The sequence below is a fragment of the Molossus molossus genome, unplaced genomic scaffold (genome assembly GCF_014108415.1).
Source record: "Molossus molossus isolate mMolMol1 unplaced genomic scaffold, mMolMol1.p scaffold_m16_p_3, whole genome shotgun sequence".
NCBI lineage: Eukaryota > Metazoa > Chordata > Mammalia > Chiroptera > Molossidae > Molossus > Molossus molossus.
The window spans coordinates 124,391,627-124,410,159 of record NW_023425366.1 but is presented as its reverse complement, the minus strand read 5'-3'; the positions used below and the strand labels follow the sequence as shown (position 1 = coordinate 124,410,159).

Below are 18,533 nucleotides of genomic sequence, written 5' to 3'. Positions count from 1 at the left end.
GCAAGGGAGTCTGGGAGGTGTAGTCAGCCTGGAGGCTCCGCGCTTTCCGCGCAGTAGAACGTCTTTATCATCCACCACAGAAGGTGCCACGGGGGTTACAATGCGGCTGCAAAGTTGGATCAGTTCCCCCTTTTTAATAGATTACCCAGAAAACTGAAGCGGTTTGTCAGGTATTTTCAACAAGTTAGCAGTGGAGCCTGAGCCTCTGGATTTACACTGCAGTCCATTTAACATAGAGCTGCTGATTTACAGAAGGGTGGTATTCCAGATAGCTCCCAAATACCTGTACCATCTGTCCACCAACTTCTAGGTTAAGAACCCTTTTGAGAATCGATACCCTAACCCCAGAATAGAATAACAGTTAATTTCTACAAAGACCACTTTGTGCACTGATGATCCCATTTAATCTCAACAACACTCCATTTACAAATGAATTGAGGCTCATAGGTTAACCAATGACGGAGCCCAAAACCAAGATTCATTGCCAAGCAGTGTAAGTCACAAGGATATTCACACTCTCAAATTGCACCACCTAAAGCGCACCGTAGGAGCCAGATTAGGAAGCACTGACAAAGTTCTCATCTCCTCTTCATCCACTCAGGTTAGCACTTGCCTATTCTACTCAAAGTGTTGCTCATTCTTTCTCTCTCTCTCATTGATTTGCAGTCGTATTTTTCTTGCAACAAAAACCAGTGGTTGAAAACAAAAACCTAAAAGGGCCAGAAAATAATGTAAATAAAGTGAAGACAAGCAAATGACGAATGTAAAGAGCAGGAAACTATATGCTCTATCCTAAAGGAACAGCCATTGTTCAAACCACTATTCCAGTGACCCTATAGGAATGTGGGGCAGAATACATGTAAGGGTCAGATTCAGTCCACAGGCTGCCACTTTGCTACCTCTGGCCTCTCCTGGAGCCTAAAGGCATACAGAAGCACCCAGGAGTGGTTGTTTGAATAAATAATTAAATGGCTATCCATTTGGGCCCAATTTAAAGTCTTTCCAGGCCAGGCTTGTATATTTATGAGATCCCATCCTAGAACCACACAGAGCTTACAAGATATCTCACATCTCTTGGCCTTTCCATACACCTTTTCATCCTTTTTAAATTATTCTTCCTTAAAATTTAGTTCAAGGGCCACAACTCCCAGGTGATCTCTCTTGATCACTCCCAGACTGGTGTAATACCTCTTGTGGCTCCCATAGCTTCCTAGGCTTGTAAAGTACTGATTGCATTGTATCTGGATTCACGGTCTGTCCACACCACAACAAAAGGTATTAACCTTTTAAGTGTAGGGACATAGTTTACACATGAAAATTCACTATTGCAGTCTCAGAAAGATTATTTAGGAAATTAATTCGTGTGAGCTCTTTGCATTATAATACTTTAAAAACCATTGTAGTGGATAAATAATCTCAAACTCAAATCCAAATCTTTCTTATATTTCCATGAGTATCACCCTGGTCCAGTCACCATCACCTCTTGCTTGGATTACTCCTAATTGGGCTTCCCACTTCCACTCCTGTTACCTTTTACTCCATTATTCACATAGCAACTAGAGTGTCCTTTTCATGTAAATCAGATCATGTTGCTCTCAAACTTAAGACCTTCAAATGGCATTCTTAGTCCACTTAAATCATCAAAGGACAAACACGATGAACTGAAGAAACAAAACATAAGAGTATATACATATGATTCCATTTGTTTAAAATTCAAGAACTAGCAAAATTAATTGATGGTGATAAAATCATAGCAATAACTATGAGAGAGAGGGATTTTACTGGGAAGAGGTACAAGGGGAACTAAAAATGAGTTATATCATAAATTAGTAAACTATGACCTGAAGGGCAAGTCCTGCCCACCACCTGTTTTGTACAGCCCATAAGCTAAGAATGGTTTTTACATGTTCAAATGGTTGAGGAAAAATCAAAATAAGTATAATTTGTGATATACGAAAATTCAATATGATTCAAATTTCAGTGTTCATAACTAAAGGTTTATTGAAACCCAGCCGTGTGCATCCACTTACATAGCATCTATGGCTTCTTTCCTGCTGCAATAGCAGAGCTGAGTAGTTGCAAATGAAACCATAGGCCCACAAAGCCTAAACTATTTTCTGTCTGACACTTTACCAAAAAAGTTTCCTGATCTCTGTCCTATGTCTTGATCTAGATGAGGTTACATCCATGGATGTGTACACTCGTAAACATTCACTGAGCTGTGCACTTAAAATTTATACAGTTTATGTACCTCGCAGCATGTATTTTATACTTAGATTTAAAAAATAAACTAACTCACTCTGGCCAGTTTGGCTAAGTGGTTAGAGCGTTGGCCCTCAGACCAGAGTCGCGGGTTCGATTCTAGTCAAGGGTATATACCTCAGTTGCAGTTTGTCCACGGCCCCATGGGTGGCAGCCAGTCGATGTGTCTCTCTCACATCAGTGTTTCTCTCTCTCTCCCTCCCTCTCTCCTTCCCACTGCATCTGAAGATAAATGCAAAAATGTCTTCAGGTGAGGATTAAAAAAATAATAAAAATTATAAAATGAACTAACTTTATAGGGTATGACCCCTGTCTAGTTTTTTATTCATTTACCCCTTGTTCACTACACTATAGCTGCCAGACCATCCATAGAGTTCATTTCTTCTGCTTCCAGAGCCCTCATCTTTGTTGTCTGAACTTTTTTCCTCACGGCTAGCTTTCCCTTTTCATGAAGATCATGGTTCAAACATTGCCTCCTCTGACAAGTTTCCTGACATTGAGTAGCCTTTTCACTACCAGTCACTTTATCACATTCTTTTTTCACATACCTGAAACTATTAATTTATTTGTATGCTTGTTTATTGTCTGTCTCCTTCCCCAGTAAAAGATAAGTTCTATTATCACAGAGTTCATAGCTCTCTAGATAACTACTGAATTAATGAAAAAATTTTCAAACAACCTTGTAAAGATTGGTGGTTCAGTTTTACAAATGAAATTTTGGTTGGATGAAAAATGAATGATGAAGACTCAATATCATAAAGATGTCAGTTTTTCTTCCCAACTTGATCTATAGATTTAATGCAATCTCAATAAAAATCTTGGCAAGTTGTTTTGTGGATATCAAAGAACTGAGTCTAAAGTTTATGTGGATGGGCAAAAGACCCAGAATAGCCAACACTATTGAAGGAGAACAAAATTGAAAGACTGACATAATCTGACAACAAAACTTACTATAAAGCTGCAGTAATCAAGACTGTGATATTGGTGACAAACTAGACAAAGAGATCAATGGAACAGAATAAAGAGTCCATAAGTAGACCCAAATAAATACAGTCAACTGCTCTTTGACAAAAGGAACAAAGACAATACAATGGAGCAAAGATAGTCTGGAACAACTAGACATCCACAAAAAAATTAATCTCAACACAGACTTTACACCCTTCACAAAAAATTAACTGAAAATGGAACACAGATCTAAATGTGAAACACAAAGCTATAAAACTTCTGTAAGATAACAGGAGAAAATAGAAGCTAGGAGAAAAACCTAGATGACCTTGGATAAGGCAATGATGACTTTTAAAACACAATGTCAAAGGCATGATTCATGAAAGAAATACTTAACAAGCTGGACTTCATTAAAATTTAAAACTTCTCGTCTGTGAAAGACAATGTCAAGCAAATGAGAAGACAAGCCACAGACCAGGAGAATATATTTAAAGAAGACACATCTGATAAAGGTCTTATCCAAAATATACAAAGAGCTCTTAAAAGTCAAAAAGAAAACAAGCTGATTAAAACTGGGCCAGCCCTGGCCAGTTTGGCTCAGCAGTTAGAGCGTCGGCCTGCAGTCCAAAGAGACCCCGGGGGTTCAGTTCCCATTAAGGGCACATACCTCAGTTGCAGTTTGTCCCCGGCACTGGTTGGGTTGTGCAGGTGGCAACCTCTCGATGTGTCCCTTTCACGTCCATGTTTCTTTCTCTCTCTCTCTCTCCCCCCTTCCCATTCTATCTGAACAAAGAATGGAAAGATGTCCTCAGGTGAGGATAAAAAAAAAAAAAATGGGCCAAAGATCTTAACAGACAACTCATCAACCAGACATACAGATGCTAAATATGCATATAAAAAGATGCTCAAAAAAAAGAGAAAAATACACACAAACAAATACACACAAACAAATAAAAAGGTGCTCCACATCATATATTATCCGGGAAATGCAAATTAAAATAATGAGATATCACTGCATATCTATCTGAATGTCCGAAATCTGGAATGCTGATAATACCAAATACTGACGAAGATGTGGAACAATAAGAACTCTCATTCTTAGCTGATGGAAATGCAAAATAGTGCAGCTACTTTGAAGATCGTTTGATTTGTTTCTTATAAAAGTAAACTTACTCTTACTACAGGAAGCAACAATTATCCTTTGAACTCCCAACAGAATTGAAAACTTATGCCCACCCAAAAACTACACACAGATGTTTATAGCAGTTTTATTCATGATTCCCAAAACTTGGAAGCAACCAAGATGATCTTCAGTATATGAATAGATAAATAAGCTGTAGCATATATCTGTTAAGGGGTTAATATCCAAAATACATAAATATCACATACAACTCAATAGCAAAAACAAAACAACCCAATTAAAAAATGGGCAAAGGACCTGAATAGACATTTTTTCAAAGAAGGTATATGAAAGGCTTACAAGAAAAGATGTTCACCATCATTAGTCATTAGGAAATGCAAATTAAAACCAGATGAAACATCACCTCACACCCATTAAAGTGGCCATTATAAGATAGGCAAGATATTATATAGAGAGAACCCTAAAGAGTCTACCAAAAAACTTTTAGAATAAATTAATTCAGTAAATTAACAGAATACAAAATTAATATTCAGGAATATGTTGCATTTTTTTTTGTTTATGCAACTTTATTGAAGAAAAATCAATTACTAGCAGAGCTATTAGTTGATCACTCATTCATTGACAACTTACATATTTTATTCAGTGCTATATTAAACAGTGTATTGGAAAATAGATTAACTAATAGCTCCAAGTCTCCTAACAATTTAAATGAAAATTACAAAATGTTTGAGACCCTATTTTGGAATACAAAGGGTGTTTGACTTCCAATTTCCATTCTCTGTAAAACAAGAACAGGTCATTCCTTTATTGACATGCATAAAATACATCACATTTTCTGTTCTGCTGATGCTATAAATTCAATACCAATTCTCCAGCCACATCAGTTATGAGCATAAAGTATATCATGTAACCTCAGATCTCTAACCATGGAAGGCTTAAACAAGAATGGATGCTGCTAGAATAATGCTGTTTCCTTTAATGCGACAACTGAGCATCCATCTCCCTCCCCTTCAGATGATTTCTACAGCATATTAGAGCAGTGAGGAATGGTTTTAGTCTCATAACCAAGTTAGAGTGAAGACATTGGCCACATAATACACATTCTCCACTTTTTAAAAAATTCTGAATCTTAGGCAACTGTTCTCTTGTAACTACTTTACAATTTCTAAAAGCAGTTATTGTCCAAAGCTGGAAGAACAAGTTTTCTCAGATGAGCATGTGAATGAATGAAGGGAGGTAAACAAAAAATAAAATTAAAAAAGATGAGGTCTGATAGGGGAGCAGCGGATAAGAAAATAAAAAAAGGAACAGTAATTTAAAGTTTATTCCAGCTATAATGCAGGTTATTCTGACTTTAAGGTAGCATCACATGGCATACTTCTGAGTCCATTCTCGAGATATTCTGTTGTACTTATCTCTGTTTTATAGATCCATGCAATCTCTGGCACTAGGGGGTCATCTGGGTTTGGATCATATAGCAGTGAACAAATGGATAAAAGAACTTTAGAAATAGTTAATGCAGGAGACCACTGTGATCTTAGAATATCGAGACAAGTGCTGCCATTACTGTTAATATTTGGATGATAAATTGTTGTAAATGCAACCTTAGGTGGTTTGAAGGGATAGTCTGTAGGAAAATGAATTGTCAAAAAGAATACACCGCCTTGATATGGGCTGTCATTAGGTCCCATTATTGTGTCTTGCCAATGAAACATATCATCCTAAACTGGACCTGCAGAACATTTTGCTGTAGGGTCATGGGTCAAATCACTAAGTTCCTTATTAATCCGTTTCAGCGCCATAGTCTGTGCTATGCATCTGGCTCCTCACTATCTCAGTGTGTGCTCAAAGGTCCGGCCAAAACTCTTGATTATCCCGGCGGTAGGGAAGGATTGCCTCTTTGTCTCACACCGGCTCTGCCAGACACAGGTGCTTGGTATTGAGGCGGATCTCGCGATAACCTCGTGGCTGGCTCACAGGAACTGTCCTGTTGCATTTTTATACACCAATAATGAACTATCAGAAAGAGAAATTAAGAAAACAATCCCATTTACAATTGCATGAAAAAGAATAAAACACTTAGGAATAAATTTAAGGAGGGAAAGACCTGTAGTAAGAAAACTATGACATTGAAGAAAAAAATTGAAGAAGATATAATAAATGGAAAGTTATACTACGCTTATGGATAGGTAGAATGAACATTGTTTAAAAGCCATACTACCCAACCCTGGCCGGTTTTGCTCAGCGATTAGAGCATCGGCCTGCGGTCCAGAGAGACCCGGGTTCAGTTCCTGCTAAGGGCATGTACCCTGGTTGCAGTTTGTCCCCGGCCCTGGTTGGGTCGTGTGGGTGGCGACCACTCGATGTGTCCCTTTCGTGTCGATGTTTCTCTCTCTGTCTCTTCCCCTCTCTCCCTCCAGCTCTATCTGAATAAAAAATAGAAAAATGTCCTCGAGTGAGGATAAAATAAATAAATAAATTTTTAAAAAGTATGAAATTTTACTACTTGTGACAATATGGATGGACCTAGAGGATATTATGCTAAGTAAATTAAGTGAGACAGAGGAAGACAAATACTATATGATTTCATTTATATGTGGAATCTAAAAAACAAAATAAATGAACAAACAAAATAGAAACAAATACATAGATACAGAAAAAAGCACTGATGGTTGCCAGATGGGAAAGAGGTCAGGGGTATGAGTAAAAAAGATGAAGGGATTGCCCCACTGGTGTGGCTCATTGGACTGAGAGTTGTCCCATGGACTGAGAGGTCCGGATAGATTCCAGTCAAGGGCACGTACCACAGTTGAAGTTTGTTGCCGGCCCTGGTCCGGGTCGTGTGGGAGGCAGCCTGTTGATGTGTCTCTCTCACATTGATGTTTCTCCCTCTCTCCCTCCCTTCCTCCCTCCCACTCTGTCTGAAGATAAATGGAAAAATATCCTTGGGTGAGGATAAAAAAAATCATAGGTATATAAAGTACAGCATAGGGAATATAGTCAATTATATTGTAATAACTGTAACCGGATGGGTACTAGATTTATTGGGGTGATCATTTAATAAGTTATATACGTGTCTAATCACTAAGTTGTACATCTAATATAATGTTGGATGTCAACTGCAATTGAAAAATTGAAAAAAAATTTTTTTTTTTATCCTCACCCGAGGACATTTTTCCATTTTTTGTTCAGGTAGAGTGGGAGGGAGAGAGAGGAACAGAGAGAGAGAGAGAAACATCGATGTGAAAGGAACACATCAAGTGGCTGCCACCCGCACAACCCAACCAGGGCCGGGGACAAACTGCAACCGAGGTACGTGCCCTTAGCAGGAACCGAACCCGGGTCTCTCAGGATCGCAGGCCGACGCTCTAACCGCTGAGCCAAACCGGCCAGGGCTAAATATTTTTTAGAAAAACAAGAGATAGCCCTGGCTGGTTTGGCTCAGCAGTTAGAGCATCGGCCCACAAACCAGAGAGTCCCGGGTTCAGTTCCCACTAAAGGCACATACCTCGGTTGCAGTGTGTCCCCGTCCCCGTGGGGTTGTGTGGGTGGCAACCACTCGATGTGTCTCTCTCACATCGATGTTTCTCTCTCTCTTCCCCCCTCTCTCCCTCCTGCTCTATCTGATGATAAATGCAAGAATGTCCTCAGGTGAGGATTAAAAAGAAAAACAAAACAAAACCAAACAAGAGATAACAAATCCTGGCATGGATGTGGAGAAAAAGAAACATCTATGCACTGTTGTTAGAACTGTAAATTGAAACAGCCACTAAAGAAAACACTATGGAGGATCTTCAAAAACTTAAAAATAAAACTACTATATAATCCAGCAACTCCACTTTTGGGAATAGACCCAAAGGAAATGAAAACATTAACTTAAAAAGATATCGGCACCCAGATGTTCATTGCAGCACTATTTGCAATAGCCAAGACATGGAAATAGCCAAAGTGTTAATCAATGGATGAATGGATAAAGAAGTCAGAACAGAAACCTATGAATGCAGTGAGTGTGGTCTCACCTTCAGTGATCAGTTATGTCTTATTTTATGTTAAAGGAAACCAATAAGAAGAAGGTTAGAGACATTCTGTGTGCAAAAAATCGAACAAAAATTTCCAGCTCAGGTTATGGTTTTAAAGTATATTCTGAGAGAAATTATATTAATGCTGAGATTGGGAGGTTGTGATATTCCCATCTTATTACATATATGAATTGCTATGGAGGCATAATCTGATGTTAACCCGCACACATACATCACTTGCTCTATTGTGTCAATTAAAGAAATGAGAAAAACTAGAAAAAAAAAAAAAGGAATGTGATTCAGTCATTAAAAAAGAGGAAATCCTGTCCTGGCTGGTGTATTCCAGTGGTTAGAGCATCGACCCTTGCACTAAAGGATCTCAGGTTCAATTCCTGGTCAAGGGCACGTACCTCGGTTGCAGGTTTGATCCTGGGCCCAGGTTGGCGTTGTGTGGGAGGCAACCAATCGATGTGTCTTTCTCACCTACCTCTTTCTCTCTCTCCGCCCCCCCCACTTCCCCTCTCTAAAAATCAATGGGAAAAATATCCTTGGGTGAGAAATAAAAAAAAAAAAGGAAATCCTACCGATTGTGTCAACATGGATGGATCTTGAAGGTATTATGCTAAATGAAATAAGTCAGACAGAGAAAGATAAATACTGTGGAATCTAAAAACAAACTCAGAAATAGAGGGGACTGGTGGTTACCAGAGTGGAGGGTAGGGCAGGGGTAATTGGAGGAAAGTGGTCAGAAGTCACAAACTCCCAGTTATAAGATAAATAAGTGCAAGGGATGTAATGAACAACATGATGACTATATTTAACACTGCTGTATGATATATAGGAAAGTTGTTAAGAGAATAAATCCTATGCATTCTCTTCACAAGAGAAATTTTTTTCTTCTTCTTCTTCTTTTTTTGTGGTACATACCCCTAGCAGGAACCAAGCCCGGGACTCCCTGGTCTTTGGTCTGCAGGCCGACGCTCAACCGCTGAGCCAAACTGGCCAGGGCTTTTCTTTTCTTTTTTCTTCTTATTGTATCTATATGAAATGGTGGATGTTAGCTGAACCTATTGTGGTAATCATTTTATAATATGTGTAAATCAAACCATCATGCTATACACCTTAAAGTTATACAGTGATGTGTGCCAATTATTTCTCAAGAAAATTGAGGGAGGAAAAGCTGAGGTACAGACAACAGAATATTATTCAGGGCTTAAAAAAGAGAGAGAGCTATAAAACCATGAAAAGACATGAAGGAACTTTAAATGCATATTACTAAGTGGAAAAAAAAGCCAATCTGAAAAGGCTACATAAATATAATTCAAAGTACATGATGTTCTGAAAGAGGCAACAGTATGGGGAAAATAAAAAGATCAGTGGTTGCCTGGCTGATGTGGCTCAGTGGATTGAGTGTCATCCCATGGACTGAGAGGTCCCGGTTCAATTTCCCGGTCAGGGCACATGCCAGGGTTGCGGGCTCTGGGGACATGCAAGAGGCAGCTGATCAATGTTTCTCTCTCAGATTGATATTTCTTGCTCTTTCTCCCTTCCTCTCTCTATAAAAAAACAACACAATAAAAACATATTTTAAAAAAAGATAGTGGTTGCCAGGGAGGTGGGGGAGGAGGAGTGAATAGGTGGAGCACAAAGGATTTTAGGGCAGTGAAAATACTCTGCGTGATACCCTAACAGTGGATACATGTCATTACACATTTGTCCAAACCCATAGAATGTATAGCACCAAGAGTGAACTCTAATGAAAACTATGGGCTGTGGGTGATTATGATGTGTCAATGTAAGTTCATCAATTGTAACAAATATACTCCTCTCATGGGAAATGTTGATAGTGGGAGAGACTATTGCATGTGTGGGAGCAGGTGGTATATAGGTAACCTCTGCATGTACCTTTCCCTCAATGCTGTGAACCTAAAACTGCTCTAAAAATTAAAGTTTTAATTGTTTTATCCTCACTCGAGGATATGTTTTTCTTTCTTTCTTTAGAGAGAGGAAAGGAAGGAGAAAGAGAGAGAGAAATATTGATGTGAGAAAGAAACATTGATTGGCTGTCTCTCATATGCATCACAACCTAGATATGTGCCCTGACCAGGAATTGAACCCGCGACCTTAGCTCCACACTCCAATCAACTGAGCTACCCGGCCAGTGCAAGTCTTAATTTTTGAAAAAGTGAATGATGCCCATCTTTTTAGACCCTCCTCTCATCCCCTCATAAGACAGGAGGCCAGGTCAGAGTCTGAATGAATTGGAACTAACCTTGTGATACTATTTTCTTGCTATGTGACCTTTAGCAATTTACTTCACTTTTCTGAGCGTCATTTTTGTCATCTGTAAAGTGGGGATAGAGTTGCTGATGTAAAATAACTTTGAACAATCTAAGGAATCACCTAAATGCAAAGGTGTATTGCACTTGGCACTTTCACACATTTGTCATATCTGTGTGGCTCCTGAAGCCAGTTGAATTTGTTCCCTCTTGTCCCTATACTAGTGGTAGTGGGTACACTCTCCTGACCAGCATTTCACCTGCCCACTGCATGTCAGGTCTATGCTGGGTGAAGTGGGAGAGACAGAGGGGAAGATGACATGTCCCTGCTCTCAAGAATTTAGTCTCATTGTGGGATGACCTGTGAGCCTGATAAAAATCAGGGCAGAGTGTTTTGATGCCACAGGAGAAGGTGGTCAAGGGTGAGGTCGGATCAAGGAGTAAGTGTCATTTAAGCCTGTCTTTGAAAAATTTAGACACTTCAGCAAAATGACACAGCCTCAAGAAGGTTGAGGTGTGGGAGGACAGTGAATAGATCAGCTTATCGTTTTTTATGAAGGAGCCGATTGAGATAGTCTCCACGTAACCAAAGGCCCCGCATGCCAGGCTAGGTAGTGGAGCATTCGTTGGGAGATGACAGGGAGCTACTGAAAGTTTCTGAGCAAGGATTAGCATGGTCCAGGCTCCACTTTCCAAAGAATGATTTAACAGGATGCATGAGTTGGCTGCAAGGAATGCAGTAAGGCAGGAGATGGGACAGAACAATTACCCAGTTGTAATGGGGGCTACTGGACAGGAGGTGGCAGTGGAGATTGAGGGAGAGGCTGTAGAGGACGAAAAGCAGAATTTGGCAGACAGTTGATGGCTAGTGACAACAAGCCTCTCTAAATAGCCTATTTCTCGCTTTTTGTGAAGCCAGCCTTTCCCAGTCTCCTGCTACCTCCTGGCCACTCCTTCTCAGTCTCCCTTGCAGGCCTCTTCTCCTGAACCCCTCCATCCGTTGTGGGGTTCCTCAGGATTCTTCCCTGAATCGCCTTCTCATCCAACATGTTCTCAAAGGCAGAGGCAGATACCCTAAAGTTAATGAAGTGTAAGCTTCAGGACCTCTCCCTTATAGGGATCCTTCATTGCTAGAAGTATCTGGGGGCTATAGAACAGTCTAGATAAGGCGGGGAAGCCAGGTTGCAACCAGAGAGCATTTGCACGTAAACATTTCTGGTAATTTGTCTAAAGAGATCTCAGAGGGAAAGGCATTATTCCCAACACTTTGTCATGATTTCATTGTTCACTCTGTCAACACAAGAAATGTCCAAACCTGTAGGGAATCTTTATAAGAGTTTATTTGAGCTCTGGCCGGTTTTGTTCAGTGGTTAGAGCGTTGGCCCGCAGAGCAGGGAGTCCCAGGTTCGGTTCCGTTAAGGGCATGTACCTCAGTTGCAGTTTGTTTCTGCCTGGGCAGGGTCATGTGGGTGGCAACCACTCGATGTGTCTCTCTCACATCAATGTTTCTCTCTCTCTCTTCCTCCCTCTCGCCCTCTTGCTCTATCTGAAGATAAATGTAAAACTGTCTTCAGGTGAGGATTAAAAAAAAAAAAGAGTTTATTTGAACCCAACTGAAGACACTGCTGGGAAGCAAGATCTCAAATGCTTCGGAGAATAACAGTTTTGCTGTTTCTTTTATACATTTGAAATTAAAAGGGAATGTATGGAAGATTACATGGAGGTGAGAGAAAGCAAGGATAGTTGACAAGATGATGAGCTCCCTTGAGGGTAGTTACAGCTTTGAGAGGTCTGGAAAAGAGGATTGCTTTTGGCATTTCAAAATAACACAGATGCACAATAACAATGTATAGGGCTTGCTTAAAAACCTTTTACTGCCCCGGCTGGTGTGGCTCAGTTGGTTGGAGTGTCTTTCCATAAACTGAAAGGTCACAGATTTGATTCCTGGTCCGTGTACATATACCTAGGTTGCAGGTTCAGTCCTGATTGGGGTGCATAGAGGAGGCAACCAATCGATGTTTCTCTCTCACGTCAATGTCTCTCTCTCTCCCTCTCTGTAAAATGAAAAAACATATCCTTGGGTGAGAATTTTTTAAAAACCCTTTACTAAAGAAGTTATAGGCCTGGGGTGTGATTACCCATCATGATCTGTCCAGTTAGGAATTTATTATCAGATCACCTTATGAGGTTACTTTGGGTCACTGAACTTGTTTGTACATACCCCCTTTTTTGTCCACAATACCAAATACCAAGGACTCCCAAGGACTATCCCTAGCTCAGAACTTGAGTTCCTGTCTGCCTAAATCCTGGATTCTTCCTGTAGGCGTCCCAGGCACCTTGGACTCATACAACCAAAACTGAACTCATGATCTGAACCACAAAGTCTGCTCTGAGGCAATGACACCACCATCCAACCAGTTGCTCAAACTAGAAATACAGGCATCACCTTCCCTTTTCCTCAAGCCCCACACACCCAGCCACCTAGTCTTGTCCCTTAAATCTTAAATATTTCTCCATTCTCTAAATTTCTCTCTAGTCTCACACAGGATCCTTAGCCCTTAGTGACTTACCATCAGTGACAATACCAAGAACTGTCTTGGGACTGCTGGGATTTTAGTCCCTCCTCCTCACTACCATTCTCTCCAACTGCCTCTGTACCTCATTCTTTGATTTGCACAAGTGTTGTTTTCTCAGTCTTATGTAAAGTCCTATGCAAATGAAGCTTCAAGATGAGGCAAGCCTTCCAGCCTCCTGTTCTCTACTAGCCAGATAGCTACTCCTAACCTTCCTAGCAAGTAAAAATTCCAGAGCTTGGACCATCTGCACCAGCATCCCAATGGGTCTCCCTGTGGTCAGTCTCTCCTTTGGAATGGAACCCCTGCAAGAGCTTTGGGGAGGGTTCCATTCCAATGGACGCAAACAGAGAACAAACATGAGAAAGTGTAATATAATGTTAGGCACTGATGAGGGCCCAGTCCTCTCATCAGAGGTGAAGAGGGGCAGAAATGAGGGCCAGGGAAGATGCTATTTTAGACAAGGTGTTCATTGATAAGATGGCAGTTGAACTGAGACCTAACAAGGTCTCTCCACACAGTAACCAGGAAAAAACTGTTCTAATTGCAAAAATGACTGATGGAGTCCCTCTTCAAGTCCTTTCATGGCTCCCTGCATGGTGGGCCCCTGCCAAGTTCTCCAGCCTCATCTCTCCCAGCCCTTTACACTCAGACACACTAGTCTTTCCACTGTTGTCTCTTCAGAGGTTCTTTATCCACTCTGGGCTTTCTCACACATGGTTGACTCTTTCTTTTCCACCAGTCACAGGGTAACATCACTACCTTCAGAATCCTTCCCTGGCCCTCGGACTATATTATATCTTTTGTTAACATCCTGTGCTTTTTTGCCTCTCAGCACTTTAACACTAGGAATAACTAGTGAAGTTCCGAAGGTTCATGGTAAGAGAGGGGTCATATCTGTCTTGTTCACCTATGTGCACGTGTCTATACCGATTGTCTGGAGGAGTGCCTGGCACGTACTAAATATCAATCCATAGGGTTGGTTGATATCTGCATGCATGCATGATACAATTACTCATGTGTGTTAAATTTCATGATAACAATTACTCATGTGTTAAATTCACTCAAAAATTATAATAGGGATAAATACTAAGTACCAAGCTGTGTTTTTACATGAATTAATTCACTGAAATTTCACAATAACCCTATTAAATAGACTACCATCCCCATTTTACAGATAGTAAAAAGATGATTAAGTAACTTTTCTCAAGTAACACTAGAAAGCAGAAGAGCAGAGACTTGACCTCAAACGCTGACTCACATGTGTGCCCTTAACTGCTGTGCCAGATAGCCTATCGAATCCAGGCATCATTCTCGACACCAGGGAGATAATATTGGAAAAACAAATAAAACTCACAAAGTTCCAGTTTTTATCAAGCTTACATTCCTAGTAGGGGAAGACAAAGAATAAACACATAAATACGTAAAAATATAAAAAATGATGAGTAATGTGTTATGAACAAAACAAAGTGGGGTCGGGGAAAGGGAATGAGGGGCACAGGTGGTGCTATTTTATTTTATTTTATTTTTATTTGTTAATCTTCACCCAAGGATATTCCATCGACTTTTAGAGAGAGTGGAAGAGATGGAGAGAGGGAAGGAGGGAGAGAGAGAGAAAGAAAGAGAGAGAGAGAAACACTGATGTAAGAGAGACATGTTGATTGGTTGCCTCCCGCACTAACTCTCAGGGCTGTGGATTGAACCTGCAACCCAGGTACATGCCCTTGACCAGAACTGAACCCAAGACCCTTCAGTGTGTGGGCTAATGGTCTAACCATGGAGCCACTCCAGCCAGGATGAGTTGTGCGATTTTAGACAAGGTGGTCTGGTAAAGCCTCTCTGGTGTGACATTTGAACAAAGACATGAATACTTTGGGGGAAGAGCATTCTAAAACAGAGGTATATGCCCTGGCCAGTTTGGCTCAGCGGTTAGAGCGTTGGCCTGCAGTCCAGAGAGACCCGGGTTCGGTTCCAGCTAAGAGCACGTACCTTGATTGCAGTTTGTCCCTGGCCATGGTTGAGTCATGTGGGTGGCAACCACTCAATGTGTCCCTTTCACGTTGATGTTTCTCTCTCTCTCTCTCTCTCTCCCTCCCATTCTATCTGAGCAAAATATCAAAAAATGTCCTCAGGTGAGGATAAAAAAATAAAATAAAATAAAATAAAATAAAACAAAACAGAGGTATATAAGTACAAAGACCCTGAAGCTGGCCAAGATAATCCAGGCAGGAAACAACCAGGTGGTCCAGGAGGTGGCAGGGGACAGGAAACAGTGGGAGATGAGGTCTGAGAGGAGGCCTGGTTCTGGGAGGCCTGGTTCTGGCAGGTCTTTGAAGGCCAATCTAAGAAGTTTAGATGGAATTCTAAATGTAGCAGGAGGGTTCTGAGCAGAGGCCAGTGTTAAGAATGGACTGCATGGGGTGAGATTAGAAGATGATTGCTGAAGTTTGGTAAGAGGTGATGGAGACTGAAAATTTTAATTTGAACAGGAACCTGGGGGTAGGGTTATCATATTCAGCAAATAACTGTTTTAGAGAACCTCTGGGAGGAGCTTCCAAAGGCAGCTGTAGGTCCCAAAAGGCTATGAGAAGGTGGGGAGCTGTTACAATACTTCTCTCATCTCTGGGAGGACTGGGAACTTGTGAGTACACAGCCAAGCACAGAGCCATTACAGGTTGAATCCAGCACATCTTAAGCAAACACACCAATCAAAACCATCCTAACCCAGCCCTGCCAGTGTGGCTCAGTGGTTGAGTGTTGACCCATACACCAAGAGGTTGCCGGTTTGATTCCTGGTCAGGGCACATGCCAAATCCCCAGTGGGGGCATGCAGGAGGCAACCGATCGATGTTCTCTTTCATTGATGTTTCTCTCTCTCTCTCCATCTCGCTTCTTCTCTCTCTCTAAAAAAAAAAATCAATAAAGAAAAAAAATATTTTTAAACCCACAAAAACCATCCTAACCCTAAAAGAAGAAAACTAAAAGCATGACTCCCAGTATTAAGAAGGGCATGGGCCCTGGCCGGTTTGGCTCAGCGGTTAGAGCATCGGCCTGCGGTCCGGAGAGACCCGGGTTCGGTTCCCGCTAAGGGCACGTACTTCAGTTGCAGTTTGTCCCTGACCCGGGTTGGTCGTGCGGTGGCAGCCACTCGATGTGTCCCTTCACGTCGATGTTTCTCTCTCTCTGTCTCTTCCTCTCTCTCTCTCCCTCCCACTCTATCTGTACAAAAAATGGAAAAATGTCCTCAGGTGAGGATAAAAAAAATAATAATAATTAAAAAAAAGAAGGGCATGGTGCGGTCCACAGAGACCCGGGTTTGGTTTCCGCTAAGGACATGTACCTTGGCTGCAGTTTGTCCCCGGCCCTTGTTGGGTCGTGTGGGTGGTGACCACTCGATGTGTCCCTTTCACATCGATGTTTCTCTCTCTCACTTCCTCTCTCTCCTTCCCGCTCTATCTGAATAAAAAATGGAAAAATGTCCTCGGGTGAAGATAAAAAAAAAAAAAGAAGTGCATGGGAACACAGGTACTCACGTGCTGCTGAGGAAAGTTTAAATGTACACAATCTTTTAAATTGGATTTTTAAAATATAAATGAAGAAAAATTTTACTGTTTTTTTTTATCCTCACTCGAGGACATTTTTCCATTTTTTGTTTGGATAGAGTGGGAGGGAGATAAAAGGAGAGAGAGAAAGAGAAATATCGACATGAAAGGGACACATTGAGTGCCTGCCACCTGCACGACCCAACCAGGGCTGGGGACAAACTGCGACCGAGGTACGTGCCCTTAGCGAGAACCAAATCCGGGTCTCTCTGGACCATAGACCGACGCTCTTACTGCTGAGCCAAACCAGCCAGGGCAGAAAAATTTTACTTTTAAAAACTATGCTTTTGCCCTGGCCAATGTGGCTCACCGGTTAGAGCGTTGGCCTGCGGTAGGGAGAGACCCGGGTTCGGTTCCCGCTAAGGGCACGTACTTCGGTTGCAGTTTGTCCCCGGTCCTGGTTGGTCGTGCGGGTGGCAGCCACTCGATGTGTCCCTTCACATCGATGTTTCTCTCTCTCTCTCCCTTCCTCTCTCTCCCTCCTACTCTATCTGTACAAAAAAAAAAAAAAAACAACTATGCTTTCTCCCAGATATTCCACTTTTAGAAATTTATTCTTAGGAATGAATCAGGAAAAAAAGAGCAAATATGCATGCACAAAGATGTTCATCACAGCACTGTTTACAACATCAAAATCATTGGACATGACATAAGGTTCAACAAAAGAAAAATGGACAAAGATATGAAGAGGTAGTTGGGAGACAAGGAATCTCAAATGGCTAATAAATATATTGAAAAGGTGGTCACCCTCATGAATTATCAAGGAAATGTAAACGTGATGACAACCATTACAAAGAGGACTTCGCCACTATCTGTAAATTGCATTTTATTTAACAACTCTGTACTCCTACAACGTATTTTAGCACCACACTATGGTCTTTGAAAAGAACTAAGTCTGGTTGCAGAAAAGAGTCTGTGTCTAGAACTGAAAGGTGTAAGGTGAGCCTGGAACATCTTGCTGAATCAGAAAGCAAGGAAGTTTTCAAAGAATGACAAAATCTTGTGGAAAGATGGCCCTGGCAGGGTAGCTCCGTCGGTGAGAGCATTGTCCCAATATGTCAAGGCTGTGGGTTTGAGCCCAGGCCAGGGCGCATATACAAATCAACCAATGAATGCATAAATAAGTGGAACAACAACTCGATGTCTCTCTCTCTCTCATCAGTAAATAAAATAAAAAAGAAAGACATGAGAACCATCCCAAAGGGTTCCACCGGCCAATGCTAAGACCATTGAAACCTCAAAGGGTGAATACTGGGCTGAGGTCAGTATTGGGCTTGGTTCATTAAATAATTCACAAAAGAGTCCTCGCCGGTTTGGCTCAGCGGTTAGAGCGTCGGCCTGCAGGTAAGAGAGACCTGGGTCCAGTTCCCGCTAAGGGCACGTACCTCGGTTGAAGTTTGTCCCCGACCCCGGTTGGGTCGTGCGGTGGCAACCACTTGATGTGTCCCTTTCATGTCGATCTCTCTCTCTCTCTCTCTCTCTCTCTCTCCCCCTCTCTCCCTCTCCCTCCCACTCTATCTGAACAAGAAATGAAAAATAAATAAATAAATAATTCACAAAAGAATAAACATAAAGTATTGCACTCTAATAACAGGTAATGAGAATAAGATGCATCCCATTTTGTTGTCTTGTTAGTTTAAAAAAGAAAGCAAAAAACAACAATAAACAAACCAGAATGTATTTGTTAATTCTAGGAGAGTGAGTACAAAGGT

At 41.2% G+C, this 18,533-nt stretch overlaps 1 pseudogene; it reads right to left on the bottom strand.

Moving 5' to 3' along the window:
- Positions 1-5,508: 5,508 nt before the first annotated feature.
- On the bottom strand, positions 5,509-6,278 carry LOC118642436 (annotated as a pseudogene).
- Positions 6,279-18,533: the final 12,255 nt, after the last annotated feature.